The following is a 7155-nucleotide window of genomic DNA, read 5'->3' on the forward strand; positions in this document are numbered from 1 at the left end:
CAGAGACAGAGACAACCACAGTGAGGGAAAGAATGACCACGAACCAGCAAAGACAATAGGGCAAGTGGCACTATAAATAGGGAGGAAATCACACAAGGAACAGGTGAGCGCAATTACACTAACAAGGACTCAATGAGGGCTAACAAGAGGGTGTGGTAATGAGGAAACCAGGAGGAGGGGCTAAAGCACATGGCTGAGAAAAACAAACTAGGCCATGTGCTGACAAGACAACATAGACACAAGAAACAAAACACAAGACAACCAGAGTGTCAGGGCAAAACCCTGACACCATCAGACTAATGATTTTCATCTAGTGGATGATAAACCAAGAAAAAAATCCCACTGACCCCTTATATTAAAATTTTTTAGTAATGCCCTGGGAACCTCATAAGAACACCCAAGCAACTTCATAGCAACACAATAAAAAAACGCAATACCTTACAATCATCATATCAGTGCCCTTAAAGTTGTAAAAATCCAGTTGTAAATCAATCTTTAGGAGGCCACTGTTGACAGAAGTATCTCTTTCCCCATTCAGCCATCGCAGTATTAAAAGATAAGGAGCCTGGCTGCTTCCTCATTAGGGATAGTAATTCATTCCCAGGCGCATTTGGATTGGCTCTGAAAGTCAGCACACCTCCAGCCCACGCTAGTAACCACGGAGAGACAGGCAACCCACAGGAGCAGCTAGTAAGGCACTTCCTGATTGAGAGTGGTCCTAAAATGAAACATATTTCGGTGAGACAAAAAAAAAAAAGATTATGCCTGGTTTATGAATGATTTTCTAATGCTCTGTGTTGAAAACAGCGCCCCTTATTGATCGAGTTCTTGTGATTCTTTCCATCCAGGCTCCCTGTCTGCTTTGGTGTATTAGCACTCCATTACTCCTGTGTCTCTTCCTTGTGTCTTACGAATCCCAGATAGAGGTCATACAAACACGAAAACATATGACAATTAATCTTTTTTCATAATAACTGTGTAATAACTGCCTGATTTGTGTGTGTTTGTGTTTCAGATCTTGTAGGAGAATTGCAAGAGTTGCAAAGTGGAACTAATACCAGCACAGCTGCAGACCTATTAAAACAGGGGGCAGGTGATTTTGATTTATTTTCTTTTATTCTTTTATTTTTTTCTGTGTATGGATGGTGCAGAAAAACAGTAAGTATTATTAAGTTTACTAATATGGATCTTACAGTTATATACATACACTACTGTTCAAAAGTTTGAGGTTGATGAAATGTATAAAATTTTTTGAAAGAAGTCTGTTATGCTTTTATTTAATTAAAATACAGTAAAAAAGTACTACTGTGAAATATTATTACAATTTATAATAACTGTTTTATATTTTAATAATTTTTAATTTATTCCTGCGATTGGTAAACCTGAATTTTCAGCAGCCATTACTCCAGTCTGTGGTGCACAATAAATATTTCTTATTATTTTTACATTTGAAAATGGTTGTGCAGCTTAATATTTTTGTGGGAACTGTGATACATTTTTTTTATTTTCAGAATTCTTTGATGAAAAGAAGGCTCTGAAAAATAGCATCTGTTTGAAAATGTCAACATCTGTACTGTCACTTTTGATAAATGTAATGCATTCTTGCTAAAAAAAATGAAATAAAAAAGTTTGATGATAAAAGTCTGTGTTATATTCAATATTCCTCATTAAAACAAGGAGCAAGACAAAAACATAGAATTACAAGAGACAAGACTAGAGCACAAGAACAAACTGACAGGAAGACAGGAACACATAATCAGCCATATCCACAGACAGAGACAACCACAGTGAGGGAAAGAATGACCACGAACCAGCAAAGACAATAGGGCAAGTGGCACTATAAATAGGGAGGAAATCACACAAGGAACAGGTGAGCGCAATTACACTAACAAGGACTCAATGAGGGCTAACAAGAGGGTGTGGTAATGAGGAAACCAGGAGGAGGGGCTAAAGCACATGGCTGAGAAAAACAAACTAGGCCATGTGCTGACAAGACAACATAGACACAAGAAACAAAACACAAGACAACCAGAGTGTCAGGGCAAAACCCTGACACCATCAGACTAATGATTTTCATCTAGTGGATGATAAACCAAGAAAAAAATCCCACTGACCCCTTATATTAAAATTTTTTAGTAATGCCCTGGGAACCTCATAAGAACACCCAAGCAACTTCATAGCAACACAATAAAAAAACGCAATACCTTACAATCATCATATCAGTGCCCTTAAAGTTGTAAAAATCCAGTTGTAAATCAATCTTTAGGAGGCCACTGTTGACAGAAGTATCTCTTTCCCCATTCAGCCATCGCAGTATTAAAAGATAAGGAGCCTGGCTGCTTCCTCATTAGGGATAGTAATTCATTCCCAGGCGCATTTGGATTGGCTCTGAAAGTCAGCACACCTCCAGCCCACGCTAGTAACCACGGAGAGACAGGCAACCCACAGGAGCAGCTAGTAAGGCACTTCCTGATTGAGAGTGGTCCTAAAATGAAACATATTTCGGTGAGACAAAAAAAAAAAGATTATGCCTGGTTTATGAATGATTTTCTAATGCTCTGTGTTGAAAACAGCGCCCCTTATTGATCGAGTTCTTGTGATTCTTTCCATCCAGGCTCCCTGTCTGCTTTGGTGTATTAGCACTCCATTACTCCTGTGTCTCTTCCTTGTGTCTTACGAATCCCAGATAGAGGTCATACAAACACGAAAACATATGACAATTAATCTTTTTTCATAATAACTGTGTAATAACTGCCTGATTTGTGTGTGTTTGTGTTTCAGATCTTGTAGGAGAATTGCAAGAGTTGCAAAGTGGAACTAATACCAGCACAGCTGCAGACCTATTAAAACAGGGGGCAGGTGATTTTGATTTATTTTCTTTTATTCTTTTATTTTTTTCTGTGTATGGATGGTGCAGAAAAACAGTAAGTATTATTAAGTTTACTAATATGGATCTTACAGTTATATACATACACTACTGTTCAAAAGTTTGAGGTTGATGAAATGTATAAAATTTTTTGAAAGAAGTCTGTTATGCTTTTATTTAATTAAAATACAGTAAAAAAGTACTACTGTGAAATATTATTACAATTTATAATAACTGTTTTATATTTTAATAATTTTTAATTTATTCCTGCGATTGGTAAACCTGAATTTTCAGCAGCCATTACTCCAGTCTGTGGTGCACAATAAATATTTCTTATTATTTTTACATTTGAAAATGGTTGTGCAGCTTAATATTTTTGTGGGAACTGTGATACATTTTTTTTATTTTCAGAATTCTTTGATGAAAAGAAGGCTCTGAAAAATAGCATCTGTTTGAAAATGTCAACATCTGTACTGTCACTTTTGATAAATGTAATGCATTCTTGCTAAAAAAAATGAAATAAAAAAGTTTGATGATAAAAGTCTGTGTTATATTCAATATTCCTCATTAAAAATAACAAATGTCCTCTTTCTCCCTCTAATATTCTTTATTACTCTCTCTCTTTCTCATTGTCAGCTTGTAATGTTCTTTACCTAAACTCAGTGGAAACAGAATCTTTGACTGGCCCACAAGCCGTCTCCAAGGCAACCAAGTTCCCTTTGACCCAGGACCCTCGTCCTTCACCAACAGTCATCCACTTCAAAGTGTCCACACAGGGCATCACCCTCACTGATAACCAGCACAGGTACAAATATACACGTCCAATAACACTTATGTTTTGCTTGCCAAGCTAAACAGTTTACATTGTAACACAGCTTTATTACTATCACTCCTCAAGCATATTTTTAGCATCATCCTTCAAATATGAGATTAAAGTGACCTATTTTAGACATTCAAGTAAACTACAGGGCTTTATGACTCAAATCCAAGATATTAATCAGAGACAATGAAAAGTAAAAACAGACTCACTCAGACCTCACTCTTTGTCTCTCTCGTTTTCTTTATATAGACTGTTTTTCAGGCGACATTACCCTATTCATAGTGTGACTTTCAGCAGTGTGGATCCACTGGATCAAAGGTACAATTTAGGATTGAATCATTAGGAAATACAACTCCAATCTACAAACCCGATTCCAAAAAAGTTGGGACACTGTACAAATTGTGAATAAAAACAGAATGCAATGATGTGGAAGTTTCAAATTTCAATATTTTATTCAGAATACAACATAGATGACATATCAAATGTTTAAACTGAGAAAATGTATCATTTTAAGGGAAAAATAAGTTGATTTTAAATTTCATGGCATCAACACATCTCAAAAAAATTGGGACAAGGCCATGTTTACCACTGTGTGGCATCCCCTCTTCTTTTTATAACAGTCTGCAAACGTCTGGGGACTGAAGAGACAAGTTGCTCAAGTTTAGGAATAGGAATGTTGTCCCATTCTTGTCTAATACAGGCTTCTAGTTGCTCAACTGTCTTAGGTCTTCTTTGTCGCATCTTCCTCTTTATGATGCGCCAAATGTTTTCTATGGGTGAAAGATCTGGACTGCAGGCTGGCCATTTCAGTACCCGGATCCTCCTCCTGCGCAGCCATGATGTTTGTAATTGATGCAGTATGTGGTCTGGCATTGTCATGTTGGAAAATGCAAGGTCCTCCCTGAAAGAGACGACGTCTGGATGGGAGCAAAATCTGACAGACACTGCTACTCTGAGAGGCTCTTTTTATACTCAATCATGTTGCCAATTGACCTAATAAGTTGCAAATTGGTCCTCCAGCTGTTCCTTATATGTACATTTAACTTTTCTGGCCTCTTATTGCTACCTGTCCCAACTTTTTTGGAATGTGTAGCTCTCATGAAATCCAAAATGAGCCAATATTTGGCATGACATTTCAAAATGTCTCACTTTCAACATTTGATATGTTATCTATATTCTATTGTGAATAAAATATAAGTTTATGAGATTTGTAAATTATTCCATTCCTTTTTTACTCACAATTTGTACAGTGTCCCAACGTTTTTGGAATTGGGTTTGTACAACATACCTCATCTCTAATGTACTTTGCTTCATTGTATGGCCAAGCCAACATGTTTTTTTTTTTTTACGTAGTCTAGTGAACAAAGTTTGCCTCTCATGTTGATCTAAGGCTGTCAACGTGCTATTATTATTATTTTTTTTTTTGTGCAATGGCTCTCCTGCCCTCTTATATGCTTTTCTCTTATTTGCTCTGCTTATACATGTTGCTTAGCCTCTGTGTGTGTGTGTGTACGCCAGGTGGATTGATGCTGATAACACTTCCCGCAAGTAAGTGCTTCTACTTGTATACCTCTATATTCTCTTTCAGTGTAGCTTTTCTTGTGCCTTCTGGATTTTTATTCCCAAATGTGTACATTTAGAAATGAGACAAGTGCATTTCTTTCTATGCCACTGAGACTAAGCAAGTGAAATGAAATAAATGAATAAAAGGGTTATTTAATTGAACAATCTGTCATGGTCTCTGATATATACTCTCTATAGGATGTTTGGATTTGTTGCTCGGCGCAGAGCAGCCAGCCACGGCCATTGTGAACTTCATCAATAAAGTCATGCTGGGACCTCAACAGCTGCGAAAATGAACACAGTAAAGGAGAGATGGAGAAAAACAAAACAGAGAGAGCAAAGGACAAGATGGTATCACAGTGGATATTGTCAATGTTACGTTTATATACAGAACGAGAGAAGTGTTTCTCATTGGGATACACAAAACTGACTCCGTATGCAAGCTTCGTCTTTTCTGTCATGATTAGGTCATGTAGAAATTGAGTGCATTATGAAGTGATTTCAAATTATATGCCTTTTATTAAATAAATGTACAAGAAAAACAACACGGGGATTTTCCTGGTAAAGTATATCTAACAGATAAATAAATGAGCGAGGAAGTTTTCGACACTCAAACCTCTTTTTGGTTGAGAAAATGGACCATTAATCCTACCACTCAGGATGCCAAAACTGTATGACTGTTATTGTGTTCTGTTTTTATTTTCATTGATTTTGTGTGTGTTTGTTTTCAGTTAAATGGTCAGAATGGTTGTTCGTTTTCTATTCAAAATGGCCTTTACAAGACACAAAGTCATATTTTTAGCAACTAATGCGTTTTTAAATTCATTCTTTTTGGTATTTAAATAAAATATTACTAAAAATATGATAAAACAAAACTCTCCTTTATCCCTCGAAAAATATCTGATTTCCAGTTATTTAATAAAGGTTTGCAGTAATAATGTGCTTAGAGTTATATTTTCTCTTGAGGTTTGAGGGATCAGGTTTATGAAACTATTACACTAATAACTGATCTGTAACACCACGCACCAAAACACTGTGATTACTTGAATTAAAATGTAGAACACTAAAGTCTATAGATTTAGCTTCTACATTTGTTAATCATGTCATGCTTCACTCTCTTAATGTTAAATACTGACAAGAAAAGCACTGCTAGTCTTTGCTTGTTGCCAGTTAAGCATAGTTTGCTTAGGTGTGGCATATAAAACTTAAGCTAAGCCATTTAATTATGTTTAATAGAAATGATCACCTAGTTACCAGCAGATTGTAATGAAAATAGAACTTGCATGTGCTCTGCACAGTGTAGATATTATATCTATATTTTATTGTTATTTATTGTGAAATATGCATGCAAGACGAATAGAGTTTAAATATTTAATACATCCACAGTCTGCCTATTACAGTAAAAAAAAAAAACTATGGTTTTTACAATTAATGACCGTAAAAGAGATGGACTAAAACAAATTATTTCATATTTACACATTCTTATTGTGATTTGCATGTTTACAAACAAAAAGGGCCATTTTAACAATGCATCAACTATCGTGGAGGGGCTATTTTCATAGTGTAAGATATTATCATTGAGTTTGTTTTACTGTCACACATTTTGATGATTTTTACCATAACCAGCTATCAAATATCAAAATCAGCCCACCCTTTCTCATCAATAAATGAAATATGAGCATACTCACTTCTTGAAGACACTCATTGTTTGTTTTGTAAACATACACAAGCTGAATTAACAGGATTTCATGGAGGTACATCGCTGATGCTTTGTCCCAATTTAACACAACACTGCATTTGTTTTTTAACTTCGACTAGGTTGTCTTTTTTTGCATTCTCAAAAGGACGAGGTCCCACCGAGATTCCCACCGGGATCGCTGGATTCAAAGTCCAGAGTGCTAACCAT

General features: G+C 35.9%; 1 pseudogene; it reads left to right on the forward strand.

Moving 5' to 3' along the window:
• LOC107582717 (tensin-2-like) overlaps nucleotides 1-5948 on the forward strand; it is a 23641-nt pseudogene extending 17693 nt beyond the window's left edge.
• Nucleotides 5949-7155: the final 1207 nt, after the last annotated feature.

The sequence above is a fragment of the Sinocyclocheilus grahami genome, unplaced genomic scaffold (genome assembly GCF_001515645.1).
Source record: "Sinocyclocheilus grahami isolate Dianchi unplaced genomic scaffold, SAMN03320097.WGS_v1.1 scaffold47.1, whole genome shotgun sequence".
In the NCBI taxonomy this organism is placed as follows: Eukaryota; Metazoa; Chordata; class Actinopteri; order Cypriniformes; family Cyprinidae; genus Sinocyclocheilus; species Sinocyclocheilus grahami.